Genomic DNA, 16,150 nt, shown 5'->3' on the forward strand with positions numbered 1-16,150 from the left:
GTCAGCCCGGCGGCGGCGGGCGCTCCCCGGCTGGGCGGGGGATGGCGGAGCGGGCACGGGGAGCGCCCGCCGCCGCCGGGCTGACACCTTCGAGGAATTCCCCGGGATGAAGCCGCTGTGGGTGCCGGGTGGATGCTCTGTCCCTGCCGGGGCTCTGCCCCTGCTCTGTTATTACCGAGAATTCCTGACTTGAAAGGCTTTGCGCGTTGCTGTGTACGTGTGTAGCCGCATTCCATCCTCCCTTCGGTGCTTCCCTTCCTCTCGAAGGGTTATTTTGGACTTGCAGGTGGGTCGGTCTGTTCGCCAGTTTTTACAGCGGGTGAAGTTAAAGCTAGACCGGGAAGGCTGGGATTTGCTCTGGGACAGCAAGTGAAGCGATGTAAAACACTTTGCGGTGGTCAGTTAGTTATGGAGCAGCTGATACCTGACACAGAATGTCCAGGCTGCCCCTCCGTGAGCACAAGGAGGAGAAGGAGGAGCAGCGTTGTGTGGTGGATCTCTGACCTCGAATTTAATAGGGGTCCCTTCTTAGAGAACGTGATTTCTGTTTATTTTAGGTCTTTGCCGTTTAATTTCGTAGGGCTTGGCTTTCGTTCTTTAGTTGCTTCTTAAGTGCCTCCAAAGTTTTTCCCCTTGCTCTTTGTGGCTTAATGGCTGTCTCGTGTCTGCTAAAGCACTTTATTCTCGGATATTTAGAGAAAAAATAATACACGGAGATGTATGGGCAGGAAGGAAAGAACACGGAGTTGTTTTAGGAGCCAAGACTTTATGGAATTCCTGTGATTAGGTTCTATAGTTAGAGAGTTTAGTTGAACTTGTTTAAAATTGCTGGCTGGCTGAGTACCTTTATTGCAAACTAGATGTGCTTAATTCTGTGTGACTTTTGACTTACAGACTCATCTAGACAGTTTGATTCTAGTGGTGTAGCAGAGCAGCAAATACTTGTGGAGATCTTCTTTGGTCGTTTTGACCAGTTAGAGCTCATAATCTAGTTTCACGGTGGTTTAAAAGGTTTTGTCTGGAAAGTAGCTAAGATGATTTATCCAGATGAAGCATCTTCCTGGCAAAGTTACTGCTCTGTGTGTTTTCAGGCAAATCTCATTTTAGCCTCTAAAACGTAGAACTATGCAAGAAGTGAGTTACCAGTTTTTCCATGAGTAACTTTCCATGATTAATCTTCTGTGTTCATTTCTTGATGGCTTTACCTTCTTGTTAGGATATCTCATGGAGATAACTTAATTCGCAGACTTCTTAAATGACATTTTTTTGGGCAGTTCTGTTTGCCTCAAGTGCCTCACCTGACCAGCAGTGGCAGGCAGGGGGTGATTGCTGAGCTTGGGCAGGAGGCACCAGCTACAGAGCAAGGAGCCAGCAGACTTTCCTGCCTGGCCTTGCTGCTGGTAGGCACTTCTACCCAGCTGCAGTTGATAATGGATGCAACGTTTGCATTTCCTTCTATTTTAGAACACGCATTAACTATGTAAATAAATATACAGTTATTTTGAAGCAACAGCATTCCCTATGTATGGGTAAGAGTTATGGCTGCTTCTGTCAAAGAGAGAGCAAGGAGGCAAAGTACCATTTCAACTTCTTGGATAATTTGTGTTTCTGGCTTTTCAGCTCCTTAGAAAATCCACTTGCAGGCATGTTTACCAAAATACTTATTCTTTCCTGTTTACTCTCCAAGTAAAGGAATTGGTTGGAATCAGTCATTTAAAGAAAAGGGCAGATGCTGCTTGGCTAAATGCCTCCTAAATATTGATTTCTTTTGCCTAAACAGGATAGTAAAATATAATGATAACTATTGTAAGTTATTGGTTAGTGTCACAGACGTTGGCAATCACTGTTAACCTTCTGTATCACTCTAGGAAAAATATGTATGCGAAAAGCTTACTCTAAGTTAACAAGTTGTAACATGTTTTTCTCTACTTTGTTTCTGAATTTACGCTCCTGTGTCTCTCCTTTCCTTTTCCCTTTTCCTGTTTAGTCTTTGCTCTTAAACTGCCCTTTTCCCTCCAGCTGCCCCTCATCCCAGTTTAGGATTGGTTGCCCAGGTTTCCTTTGCCCTTTTCTCTGTAGGGATCTGTAGCTTTACTCCTTGTCACTGCTCTTCTTGTTCTGGTTGCTTTCTGCTGAGCTCGGGTTTCAGGTGGTGTTAATAGCCCTTTTTCTTTTTCTTTGTGTGTAAGGCCGTTGGACCTTCTCTTCCCCAGAAAACAGAGCCCCAGAGGTCCACTCTGGGATTGCTGGGTAGGGATCCAGGATGAGGGCTGTCTCCTGCCAGCTTCCACAATGTTCCCACTCCCTGGGCTGCTGCAGCTCCCCAGGAATCCTGCCGAGCTGCTCCCTCCCGTGTAGTCGGTGTGTCAGAGCTGACATTCGGGTATGGGGAGAATATTGAAATGCAAATGACAGTGAGGAGATGGTGCTGCGCTGGTGAACAGCACCGAGAAGGTGGTGGAGCGAGTACCTTGTGATGTGAAAAGAGCTCGCAGAGAAAGCACCTGACACAGGGAAGCTGAAATTAAAACTTTCTTATCTTTCTGCTGTTAATACCTCCAGATGTTTTTAACCTACTTAGAGTACAAAAATAATAATCTGTAAAACATGTTTGGGTTTATTAGCTGAAGCAAAGTGCAAAGAAACAATGTAAAGCTATTTGGGAGCCATATTTACTGGCTGCTCTTGGCAGCCAAAAATCACCAGTGAGGCAAAATCCGCTCTCTGTGCCTGTAAAGTAACATGGATTTTGGAGGAGGAGATGTGGGGCTCCAGTCCCAAGGGGAAAAAGCTGTGGGTTCTCCATGCTGATACCCAAAGGAGCCTGGTGCCAGGCTCTGTCAGTGCATTATTTGTGACAGGCTGGTGTGGGGACCTTTATTGGCATTACCAGTCCTCCCACCCTCCTGTGCTCCCACATGGCTGCTGTGTAAGGACTGAGTATTGCTCTGGGATTTACACTGGCCTGAGGCTGAAATGCCTTCATTGTTTCATATGTATCAGCACAATAACGTACCATTTCCATTACCATACAGTTTTAAATCTAGGGTGGAAAAATACAGGCTGCAAACTGGCATAAGACTTGCTAGCTGACTTTCACTGTTTTAAAGCAGGATAAAGTGGAGCAAGTCAACAGTATACACTGAGGTGTAAGTGACAACTTTCGAATTTCTGCAGTGTTAGCAGCAAGGAGAAATGACTTGGTTTTACTTGGTAACAATTCTAGTTAGTTGTCCAATATTTGAGCTCAAATTTCCATAAACCATGGTTTAGTATTGTGGACTCTGTATTTTCTTCTGTGTTTTCCAGATCATAAGCAGAAATTATCAACCATGTAAGAAGTTTTTAGGCTTCCTTTTTCCTAAGATAAGTGCCTGAGTCACTAGAGCAATTTCTTTCCCCATATCTCTTCAAGTGGACTGAGTTAACTTGAGATTGCCTGAGAGCTGAAAATATGGATAGAGGAAAACTATGTGGTGGGTGTAACTCTGAGGTCACCTTCTGCAAATTGAATTTCTTTTGGGACCCCATCAGCTATTACAATAGTTACCCTGTTAACTCACTAAGTTACAAAATAGCTTTATACCACAAGTGTTTTTGGGGTTGTTCAGGTGATAACAATAACAGCAGAATTTCAGAACCCCTCAAAGCCTCATTCATCATTTCTCTCCTCCCAGTAATCACATATTGCTGTGCAGGATGAGGATGAAATCAGTTTTAAACCACACCACTTGGAGAAGTATTTCATAATCAATCTGTAATGGATTTTCATTTTTAAGTCTTTGATTCTGGGGAAAATTGTCACCCTGACTAGTTTCCTTTCTGTGTGAGTACTTGGAAAAAACCTCCAAATAGTAGGTCCCTTAAGCTCACTACCCATACCTGCTATGTATGGGCCTGCCCTTAACTGAGATGCTTTTGCACCAATTATAGTCACAGTAACAAGGATTACAATGATCTTTATTGAACATCTGCACTTTGATCACCAAATAGTTATGTTTATGTTTAAAAAGATGGGCAAATACGGTGCGTAAAAAGTATTTAAGAGCATCAATTTGTTATCTGAATCTCAAAATGCCTTCAGAGTTCTTGCTTCTTGCTTAGGAATATTTTTCTTGGTTGGCAGGTTTTAGAGCAGAGGATGGATAATTTCCCCGTGAAATGTTCAACATGGAGGGGAAAGAGTATTTCATCCCTTTAAAGTGCAAAAAATTATAAATATTAACTGGGAAAGACATTTTAAAATCTTCCCATTTGTAGACTTTATCCCACATTTTACTTAAGAGTAATATTTCGGTTAAAAAAACCCCTTACATGCACTGAAACATAAATGCTCAACTGTCTTAATACACTCACTGTTGACTGCAGGAGGTGTTTTTAGCGAAGTTTCTGAAATCACAGTAAACAAATGGATAAAAACCCTGCCAGGCTAAACATTGTAGGCTTCTAGCAATACTTTTTTTAGCAACATCTTGTCTGAGACACCAGTTCGGTGTGGTGCTAAAAAGTAAGATCACTGACTTGATAAAGTCAGTGCTATTTCAGAAAATACTGCTACTAGCTCACAATTTGCCAAATGCAACGTCCTGGGTGTTTTAGCAGATTTGGATTATTACATTGTTGGATAGAGGTTCTGTAGGAAGCTGTTTAGTGATACATTCGCCGTTTGACCTTTTGTGTTTTTGTAAAACTGATGTCAATCCTAAAATGTTCCTTCTTGGATACGTGCCTGTGTTTATACAGGCCTCTCTGCAAAGCTCACCAGAGGAGGAAGACTGTATATAATACAGAAGATGTAAATTTTGCATGTATATATTTATATATATATACACATCTTTCACCTCTGAGGGTCTTACTGTCAGGAAAACCTTCATTCACATTAAAAAGACATTTAAATCTACGCTATAAACATGAACAAATATAGACATCATTCCACACTGACTTCACATCTATTCCCTCTTGGTAAGTCTCTGTGTATATCACAGATGCTCTTGCTGCCAAGTTGCCTCTTACTGTCATTGTTTTGCTTTTATGCTTGTTGATGTCCTTTCTGTGGACTTTTTTAATGCAGCAAGAGGAAGGAAGAATTTTAAAAATACGTGATCTCCCCCCAAATCGGCCAGTAAATTCAGAAACATGCATGTCTGAAGGTAATAGAGACACTCAAAATTACCACGGTTCTTGAGTTGAAACTGTCCTTGGGTAACTCTTAAGTCTTTTAGCACCTTCTCTTTTATTTCAAGCAAGTACTGCCTTTACCTTGTTTTATCTCCTAATAGTCTTCTGCAGAGTGACCCCTGAGCCTGTTTGGAACCCCATTAAAATCACTGATTCCCTCTGTAAAGGTTCACAATTACATCAACATAGCTTTAATAAACTTTGAAGTTAAATGCAAATATATACCAGCTGAGAGAGAATAAATATTAGTATAGGAGTTTTCCATGGGGGAGTAACTCATGTTGTGTAATTGTTTTTCCATTTGCTTTGAGCCTTGCTAATTGTCCTGCTCTGCCTCCCTCGTCTAGATTGGGTGGTTTTGCTTAAAAACAGGTTGCACAATATTGACCAGTCTCAGACTTCTGAGTGTGTAACTATATGGTTAAGGAGTGTGACTCCTGCTGTTTGGAATGATCTTTGGAGAAGACAGTTTATTTAATGACTTTGGTACTGTAAACTGTAGACATTCTCAGTTTTTAGAAGCAGGGAGACAGCTCACAGTAAGGATGTAGGGGTTGAGGGGCACATGAAAGATCTCTGTATCATCAGTGACACAGGCTGTGATTGTGCAACAGTTTGCTGTTGGTTGTAGTCAGTGGAACAGTTCACTGAACTTCCTGTAAAACATACATCCCTGCCATAAATGTTGCTTATTCTAAAGCTTTATATACATGAAATTGTGTTTTCATACTGTGATTTTTTTTTTCCTTTTTTAATTTAAACTACCAAGGAAGGAAACCAACCTGCAAGGAAGGAAGGCTCAAACCTGCTCTACTGCTAATGAAGCTGTTGATAAACGTACCTTTCAACTACAACAACCAAATTTTGGAAGTGTTATTGCAGGCCTTAACGTGAGACAGATCCATGTTTAAAGGTCAGTGTTTTTGGCTAGAAAGGATTGCTTGGGAAGTGCAGAAAACGGAGGCGTGTTAGGACAAAGCTTGCTGAAGCTCCACATGCTCCTGTGCCTGTGAGTTTTGCCTTGTAAGTATTCCTTGTGCAGCAAGGGCAGCATCCCTGTGAGAAAAAACATCAGTACAAGCAGAGCTCAGAGCTTAACATGTATTTCATTTACCCTGTGAACTGTATCAGTTCCAGCTGCCATATCCCAAATGGCATCTTGCTCCAGGAACCTGTTGGCAGGCAGGGTGCTGGTTCAGGGTCCCTTATAAGTTAACCCACTTATCTTCTTAGAGCAAAAGCAAATCTCTTCCAAAGGTGGTTCTTTTAGGCCAGTTGTTCAGTAACTGGTACATCAGAGGAGTGTTGCACTCTGGTATATAAAGTACCTGTTTTTAGCAGTTGATAAGAGAGACACTGTTAGTAACAGTTGCCATGAAAAACCTCCTGCGACAGCTTTGCAGGTTTAAGGTGAGATTGCAGAGTGGTTTAGATGGAGATTCCTCAGCTGCACTGGAGCTTTAGTCATGGTGAGTTCTCCTGTGTTCTGCATAATTATCTCTGTTGTTCTGCTCGTTGGAATGTGAAAGTGTCTGATTGTTTGTTGCTTGCAAAGGGAGAAGCTGAATCAGGTCCCTTTCTGATGGGAATTGCCACTCAGCAGGGTTCAGCAAATACATTCTTTAAATACACTATTGCAAATAATACTGGATTGCTTGGTGTTGGAAATAGCAAGAGGTGGTTCGTTAAAAAAAAGGCATCCAGTTCTCACTCCCCACCTTTTTTTTTTTTTCCCCCCAAGGCTGTAATTTTTCTTTGTAGTACATAATGGTGATAAAATTGCAGGCTTTTTTCCTGCTCTGTCCTTTGCAGATTGACTTCATTGCTTATGGTTGTACATTATCTTTGTTTATCAGTGTAAATCAACAGAGCTATTCCTGAACAATGGAGATAGCAACACACAGACCTTTTGAAGCCAAATTTGCCGAGTGAGAAACAGTGTTGTATAGAAACATGTCGAAAAAGATAACCAGCATGGATTATCAGGGCAGGGGGGGTTCCTGCTCAACCTCCCCAGAGGGGATTATGGAAAAGGCTGTGGAATTAATAGTATTTTCTAAAACATTCCTACACAACTGCCAGGGCACCTGATGGAAGGTTCATGCATACACTAATAATTCTTAGGGGAAAAACAGTAAACAGGTGATATACCAAAGCAACAGCATTTAAATCAGTGGGAATTAGATTTAAGATATCAAATGTTACATAATTGGGTTTTTTCCCTGGAGTTCAGTGCCTGCAGTTCTTTGCATATTAAGTGTTGTTCTGTCTGCATAGAAAGCTGACTTGGGGTGCTTTCATGAAAAAGTTGTTAAAGAACCAAACAAAATGAAATCTATAGGATGCAGGAGGAAATATTAATCCATATAATGAATACTGTCTTCAGTGGTAAGCCCCCCTGCTGACTTAGGGGTTATAAGTTCAGCCAATAGTCCCTGCAACTGTGTTGCCTGGATAATTCACTGAACATTATTCAGTTGTGCTGATGAAAAGAGTTGATGTACTTTTCCCATCAAGTAATCTCAATAAAAGATTGAAAATATATTGGAAAAATAAGCAGCCAGTATTGGTTCATAGTTGCTGTGACTGCACTGGATGCAAATAGCTGAGCTGTGGTTAAAAAATTACTGAACAAGTGAAATAATTGATAATCAGTATCAGTTTCTAAACAAATGAAAGCTCTGCTTTCCCAAAAAGGATAGCACTGTCATTAGTGTATACACTGTAGAGGAACCATCTCTTATCAACATCAGTCTCTCTACAGCAGGTGGATGTGGCTTCTTGGGTCTTTCTTGCTTGTAATAAGCAAGACACTTATGCATTCAGGCTTGTATTCAAGGGATATGGGAATACTTATGATTATAATTTAAAAGCTTTGTTTCTTTCCTTTTGTGAACATAAGGCAAAAAGGGGGGGGAGGGATTTGTAATTTTTGGCTTTCTCCTGCCAGTTTATGAGTGTCTGTGACTTGGGTATTTTAGATCTGCAGATTCCAACTACTTTGAATTGGTTTCGCCACATGGGTCAAGGTTTCATTCCCATCACTCTTTTCCTGTGGCTTCCTCCAGAAGTTGCAGGGCTAACTGTTCTGCAGGGAAGGTAAATGTGTATCAGATAGATAAATATTCACTGGATGATGCCCAGTAAAATATTTGCCCTTCCTGCATAATCTGTTCCAAGAGTTCTGAAAAATTCTATCCAGGGGACAGCTAAAAGCCTGAGCCAGGTCCTGGATCCTTCCTGGGACTCATCAGTACAGGACTTGCTGTCTCAGAGGTGCTTTTGCAGTCATCAGTCTGCACCTATAAACAGCTTTTCTTGAACACACTTGTTTTTTTTTTCTTGGCAGTGGTTTTATGATCTAGTTTAGATGGGAGGGCTGTCACACCACAAAAAAGAAACTCTGGTCATTAATTTGAGAGATGAACTAGACTCAGATTGTATTCTGAGAGCTTAAAAAAGCAGGAGAATGGACAAGCATGTCTTCCTGAGGTGCTTTTCTCAGGCTGGTGAGGAACACACTCTATGCACCACATGAACTCATCACTTCATATCCTTGAGTGCACATAACAGTGCCATGTAAAACCAGAATATGCAGAGAGCAAAAGGGATATGGTTCTTGAAGTTAATTGCACAGCACCTGAAAAATCAGAAATCTGGCCATTGGATAAGGAAAAAATATTGAAATATAGGTCTGCATTCTTCATTTTTTCCATGAGAGAGAAAAATGAAGACTTCTTGTGATGAAGATGACTTGTCTCTCTGGATGCTGCTTTGCTAATTGGTGTGACCCTGCTGTGTCTGCACTGTTTCCCAGGGGCCTGTGATAAGCATTTCCTTTTGGAAAAGCTGTGCACAATGTGCAGATAGAGGGGACCTGGTCTCTTCAGCCTCTTTAAGATGTGTTGGAATAAATAGGTTGTTTGGAAAGGTTTGTTTTTGGGTTTTTTTCGTATTTTTCAGATGAACAATTCTCTTGAGCTTTGTGCTTTTTGTTACATAACACTGAAGTTTTTTAAAGTTTTGAGCATGACCTCAAGGTTTTGTTTTGGCTTTGCTAAAGTATTTACTGCTTGTAGCCATGTAAAAACAGATATATTTTCCTGTATTCTTGCTCTGTAAGACCAGTAGGCCCCTATAGTTGGTATGGGAGGCTTAAATTTTCTTTAGTGCTTACAGAATTCAAAATCAGTAGAATTTTCTCTGTATAAAGTTATAACTTCTCAAGGAAATATTGGCACAAACTGTGGAAGCCGTTAGGTTTTGGAAATTTTGCTCAAGTTACTCATTTTCTCTGCATTATTTCTTCTTTCTCTTCATAATTAGAGGCTGGTGGACAAAGCAGACTTGGGGCTGAAGGGCCTTCTTTGGAATCTGGCAAAAAGGCAGATACTTGGAAAAGAGAATGTCTTTGGAGTGGAGGGAAAAAAATGTACTTGGAGAAATAATTTTAGGTGCTGTGGCTGATTTTGTTGTATGGCTCTGCAGATTAGTCAGTCAGTTCTGGCATTTCCATGCAGCCACTTCTGCTGGTTCATATCTTACATGTATTAATGTGTTTATAGTTTCATAGAAAATACTGACAGATCCATTCTAGTACTTGTGAAAGTTGAGCTATATGATTTCAGTCAATAGTTCAAGAGGAGTGATTGTAATTATCTTTGGCCATGAAGATTTGGACAAAAATGATTATTCTACACTGTGTTGCTGTGAAATCCACAGGTTAAGAAAATATTTATATCCCAAAATCAACTTTTTTTTCTACAAACTTTCATTCAGAGACATTTTCTATTTTCATACTGAGAATTATGTGTGTCTGAGCTCAAATTTATGTGTATGTGTATATCTTAAAGATATATTTGCTTCAAGTGGCTATTAATGCTGTTTTAGGAAGTAGTGTTGAATCTCCAGCTATATTCATATTTTGGGAAGAGTCCATTTATATCTGCAGAGTAGTGCAGGAGAAGGTAGTGGTGATTTAAAACCTCCTCACAGCAGCACAGGGACCCAGCGTTTCACTGTGGGGAGAGTGACTGAAATGCCCCTTTCCAGAAATTTGCTGGGACTTGGGTTTGCTGAAGTTTTTTTTCCTTTAAGGAGCTGGTTGAGGAGACATTTAATGAGCATCCCAGTTGCCTGTGTGTTGGGAGCAGACAGTGGAGTGAAATGGCTTTTTAACTCCACTCCTATCAAACCCCAGAACTCCATAATTTTACTGATTTTACAAATAAGAGAACTAAAAGCTTGGCTTGCCTGAAGTCAATTATTCCAGTGTTTAAAAGAGGATCCAGAACACTCTCATGGTCTTACTCACTTTGCTAACCCAGCCTTCTTAAAACAGCCATGGTAAATATTTATTTAGTTGCCATAATACATTACGGGTATGTCTTTTAACCTCAGCAGTTAGGCTGCTGCTTCTAAAACCTTCCAGTCTTTAGTTCGAATGTTAAAGATTTATGGCTTTACATCACAAATTGTGTTTCTAAAGGCTTCTCCTGGCACTGCTGTGTTTTGGTTTTGTAACTCTGTTGTATTGTCATCTTTCTTGAATGACTTGCTGTCAAAGCACATGCCAGGTCATGTGTTACAGTCAGTTCAGAACAACTGTACATTTTGCTAGTTAAATATTTCTCCCTGTGAGCTGGAAGGGCTGCCTTGCATATCAGAAGCTTGGGGTCAAACCTGCTGATGAGTATTTACTTTTCTCATGGCTGAACGCTTAAAGTTAGCATGGGATTTGGGAGTCATCTTTGGAATTAATTTCTGTATGGTTCAGAAACAGGAAAAACTTGGAAACTGGGATAATGCTTAGTTTGTTGCTCAGTTTTTCAGATAGCTTTAATAAGAAATTTAAATTTTTAGATAGGGGAAGAGCACCTAGATTAAAATAGATTTGTGCTATTTTTAGAGCATGGCTTTATACTGCAAGTCAGAGACTGAAAAAATACTTTTAAAGTAAGGAAACACCATTTTTACAAGTTTTATTGTTGACCTCAAGACCACATTTTCCATCATTTGGGACAAGGGATCAAGCAATCTGTCTGTAAAACAGTAAAATGCCTTCGAGTCCTTTGGTATTATCAGGTCATGACAAAAGCTTGGTAAGATGAGAATGATTGGCAGAATGATGTGCACCCATAATTTTTTTAACTCTTGTGTAAAATATACTGAAATCTAAAATAGGGCATAGTCTTCTCACCAAAATGACAAGAAATTTGACAGTGCAAGCATTCTAACTCATGGAGCTGAATCAGTTGAAAAGAGCAGCCAAAAAGGCAATGTGGAAATACCAGTAAGTTGCCTGAAACGTTTAGCAGCAATGATCTTCCTTAAAATAACTTGGTACAATTAATTGGTGCTTTTTGTCCTTTCTTTTGCCCAGCAGTCTTATCACAGCCTTATCTTTAAGCAAGGAAATGAGGCTCTTTCTGCACTGAGGTTCTGAAGCAGGCTGAGCTGGTTAATACTTTATTGCAGAGATTTATTTCTCAATCTGCATTGGAGACTTTGAAGCCTGTTTTTTTAGCAGGCTGATTTAGTTCTTGTTTGATTGAGGAATATACAGAAAAGGACTGCTGTAATTAGAGCTTGGTGGTAGCTTTTGGCAAGCCCTGAGTCATTTGTGCAGTAGCACTGTCGTGAGGACACGATGCATTTTGAGGGAGGGGAAATCAGAACAATGTGCTGATTTGCTTGTGTGGGCTAATATGACTCTTTTAGAATGAACTCCTTTAAAAGTTGGGGGTTTTTTGGGAAAAACTGACAGGCTAACCTGGGGTTTCAAATCAATTTAAATTGTCTTGCAAGCTGGAAGTCTCCAGGCCCTCGCAATTCCTGGTGGTTTGGGGTCAGCAGTTTACAAACAGTGCCTACACCAATGATGTGTGAAATCAATCTTTCAGTCCTCCTGCTGCTGCCTTTGAACAGTTTCATTGCTGACAAAGTGTCAGCCTCAGGATGAGATTATAAAATTTCTAAAGCTTAAAACATACAGAAGACAAAATGTTGATGCTTGGAAAGTTTCTCTGCTCTTGGAATGAGAAAGTTTTGGTCCTGATGTTTTCTGTGTTGCAAGATCCTGAACATGATTATGTTGGTAGTGTGGTGCTATTGCATAAATATATTGAAGACATTTTGCCCATCTTTCAAACTGAAGCTACTGAATGAATCAGTCTCCTGGCTGGCTAGTTGCTTGTTAAAGCTCATATTTTGTGGGTTCAGAAATACTTAACATCATTATGTGAGTGAATAAGCTGGATTAATTTATATACAACACTTCCTAGGGAAAAGTCAGTGGTGTTAAAGATGTAAGTCCAGTGAAGCAGTGGTTATACCTGCCACACAATCTGCTCCTCTTGTTGAAAACAGTTCTTTAAAGCTGAACTGTCATGTTTTTTTCACATCCAGCTTCTTACCTCTGTTAGTAAAACATGCTCTCTGTTGTTGCTTCAAACATCTGTGACAACTGGTTTATTTTTCCCACCCAGTATCTAGTTGTGTTTCATATTAAATACTTTTTTTTTTTTTCAAAAACAGTTGTTTTGGGTGGAGTTTCTTGCATACTGACTCCAGCTATCGTGCTTCAGTCTGGCCGTGTATTCAGATATCCCTGCAAAGGGTTGATATCTCTGAGCCATCTCTCGTATTTTGCACTTTTCTTCCAACTCAGCGTGGCCTGAAATATCTGTAAGATACTGTGTGTTCTGGCTTGTAGGATTCACTTCCCTGTAGGTGAAGACTTAGCCTTATGAAAAGTTCTCTCCACGTGGGCCGAAAAATTGCGGGAACCTGTTACAAACTTGGGAAGCGTCGGCTTTTCCCGGCGCCGGACGAGCTGATGCTCCCGGGCCTCGGGAGGCACAGGCAGGATGCCTCCCGCAAAAAACTCAAGCTGTGTGGAAGAATAAGAGCAGCTGTTGGAAGTGTCCCAGCGGGTCTGGGACGTGGCCATACAAGGAGCCCTCTCTGCACAAAGCTGCTCTGTCTGATTCATGTGTTGCATGTGTGTTAAAGTTCACGGGGCTCTTTTGTCCGGGTGTCCTCTCTGGGTGCCTTTCATCCCCGAGGTGCCCCTGAAAGCATCTCTAGATATTATTAGAGCGGCAGAAAGGAAGTGGAAAAGAGGGAAAACAGGCTTACTGAATATTTCGGCGGTTCTTTGCCAAATCGCATTTTGGGATTCGTTTCTATTTTAAATGCTACAGCGGCTGCCAAAGCTGGCAAACTGCGAGATCCCCTTTGGAAGGGGGAGGAGACTTCGTTACTTCTCTGCGGAGGAGGAACATCATTTTCCTGTTGCTTTGTTTTTACTTTTGTAGTGAACAAAGAAAATCTGCGGGAGAAAAGTAGAAAAAGCCCCGTTTTTCAAAGCTTATCCAGAAATTTAACAAAACAATGGCTTTGATTTGCACTTTAAATGTGGTTTCCTGTCTTCTCTCACGTCATTTGCATACCTTTAAAAATTGTTTTGTTTAACTTTATTTTATAGAAATGTGTCCTTTCCTCAGCTAGTACTGGTAGGGTATTGTTTCTTGATTGTTTCCAAGTGCATGTAGGCAAGAAATGATCAAATTTAATCACCAGACAATTGGTCACATTTGCAAAAAGAAAAGCCGATTAGAATCGCCAAAAAAACAGGCTGAACGTAGAATAATATCTATGATTAAATAACTAAATCCCAGAGTTTAGGAAGATAAGATGACTGAACAGCAAAAAAGAAAAAACTGAGAGCCAAAAATATGAGTTTTCTTCCTGCCTTTGTCATGCCTCACTTGTAGCCTTGGAAACTGAGACAAAGAGGTTAAGAAACTTGCTCATTCTTAAAATGGAGATAAGATACAGTGTGCAGCTTATTTTAGTCTCACTTATGCCTCTGCAGAGTGCTGTAAGTGAGCAGTGCTGGGTTTTTAACTGTATAATCTGTACGATGAACTTGTGTATTTAGGACTTGAGCCAATGAACCCAAGTTGAGTTGTATCCCTGTGCCTACCTGTGGGGCTGATGCCTTGTTTTGATCCGTCAGTCTTTGCAGGTTATTTCATCATCTCTCCTGTCAATCTTTGCAGGTTATTTCATCATCTCTCTTGTCAGGAGGGTGGTGGATGTTTTGGTCAAACCAAATGACTCTGGAAGGTGGGATGCTCAGTACCTCCAGTCCATGAGCACAGTGCAGAGGGGATGGTTGGCTCCTTGCTTTTCAAACAAGCTCTTGTTTTCCCTCCAGGCGTCTAAACCAGGAATTCGAGATCGAGGGATCAAAACATTGGAAAGGGTTCTTGGCAAACTGATCAACTGTGAAATAGTTACGAGCTCTTATTTTTTAAATCCGAAGGTGCCACTTTTTAGTTAAGGTCTGTTCTTAGGGCTTTTGTTTTATAGCCTCTCTGGGCATTCATGCACTGTTTATATTAATGCAGCTCATTTGTAGGCAGTGCAGACACTTTTAGAAATTGTAAGACTGTGGAGACATTTAATGGCTAAGGATAAATTGCACAGCTGTGGACACTATTTATACTTTCCTCTATAGAAAAGAGTCTGTATCATGAAATAGGCATAGCTCAATGTTGTGAGTTATTTTTCGTATTTTTCTAGTCTTGGAAGGGGGATTGCCAGCTCTTAGTTTTACATGTTAAAAAGTCCATAGCATTTCCATATTCTGAGAAGATAAAGTTCATGCTTTATCCATTAAGGAAATAGATATTGAAGAAAGGAGAGACAAGATAGATGGGCTGAAGGGTTTCAAAATGTTAGTAAGGAATTCTAGGAACCCTGCATAGGATTTCTGGGCTGAGAGTAGTTCCTAAGTGTGCAAAGGGAAACTGTAAGAATTTAAATATATAAAAAATAACCAGCACTTGATAGAAGGTGAACAGTAACTCATGCAACAAGTTAGTTTAAAGATTAAGCATCTGAAACCTCTGCAAAGCACACATCCCTTCCACAAGAAAGAAGTGTCCAAGCCCACAGCTTGAAAGAGAAATTTAAAGCAATTTCCAAGTTATTAAAATATATAAGAAAAAAATAATTATAACTTTAATAATTAGATCTCAACCAAGGGACCCAGAAGAGGAGCAAGTTGTTTGTTCTTTGTAGATCTGTTAATGATGGGAATCTTTTAGAAGTCAACTTTAAAGGACAAAAGGACAAACACAATTATAGGATGTGTAAAATGGAAATTAGGCACTGAGACAGAAACTGAATTGCTTCAAAGATGAGAGGCTAGGATAAATTAAGAACTAGCAGATACCATCTTCAAAATACTGGAATCTAATATCTTTGACAATTACTTTGAAAAAAGTTTGCTGAGAGAAACCATAGGAAATTGCAGGCACTATGTAGTTCTGTCTCTTGTTTTTTTTGTCTTGCATGTAGACTGTGGATAACTTTGAGTTGCCCCTCAAGGTTCCATAAAATTATTCTGTTATTTAAAATACCTCTGAATGCTTCTACATCCTCTAGAGATTTAGTTGCAACACTGTAGTTTGTTCCCTTTTCTCCCTTAATGCTCTAAAATCCGCAGGCTTGTTCTGTCTCAGATTGTTGTCTGTTATGGGAACCAGGGGATAGGGTTAGTGGGTGAATTATGAAGTAATTTGATCAAGGACTCAGGAGATACGATCTTTCCTCTCTTTTCCTCCCTTGTAATGTCAACACTGTGGTTTTTAGAAAATAATAACTTGCACGTATGCTCTAAAATTCCAACTTTGGCTCCGACTTGTCCTGAGCTGTTACCACTTTGCTGGGGTTGATCTGATATGGGTTACTGTTTGACAGCTCTTGTCCCTCTAAGAAACTCATTTCCAACTTATGTATTACAGAAGTTTGATCAAAAGATAAAGCTTGAATTAATAAGATGAATAAGTTACTGACATCAAAGAGAAAATGGAATGGTGCAAAGCAAATGAGAGCCTGGAGCACTGATGTATTCACAAAATATTTCTTGTGGATGACTGTTACTGACCATTGTGTGTGT

General features: G+C 40.3%; 1 protein-coding gene across 5 annotated transcripts in view; it reads left to right on the forward strand.

Annotated features, from left to right (window-relative positions):
• The window catches only part of PEAK1 (pseudopodium enriched atypical kinase 1), a 112,555-nt gene that overhangs the window by 560 nt on the left and 95,845 nt on the right, over positions 1-16,150 (forward strand). Inside the window, exon 2 of one of the 5 annotated variants that reach the window (XM_027657822.1) lies at positions 5,948-6,091. The exons of 3 other annotated variants lie outside the window; for them this stretch is intronic. The gene's annotated coding sequence lies outside the window, so the exon portion shown is untranslated. Of the gene's footprint in view, positions 1-5,947; positions 6,092-6,572; positions 6,648-16,150 lie in introns of those variants that run through there. One more of the 5 variants, XM_027657821.1, reaches the window with a different exon arrangement.

The sequence above is a fragment of the Corapipo altera genome, unplaced genomic scaffold, assembly GCF_003945725.1.
Source record: "Corapipo altera isolate COAL_440 unplaced genomic scaffold, ASM394572v1 308, whole genome shotgun sequence".
NCBI lineage: Eukaryota > Metazoa > Chordata > Aves > Passeriformes > Pipridae > Corapipo > Corapipo altera.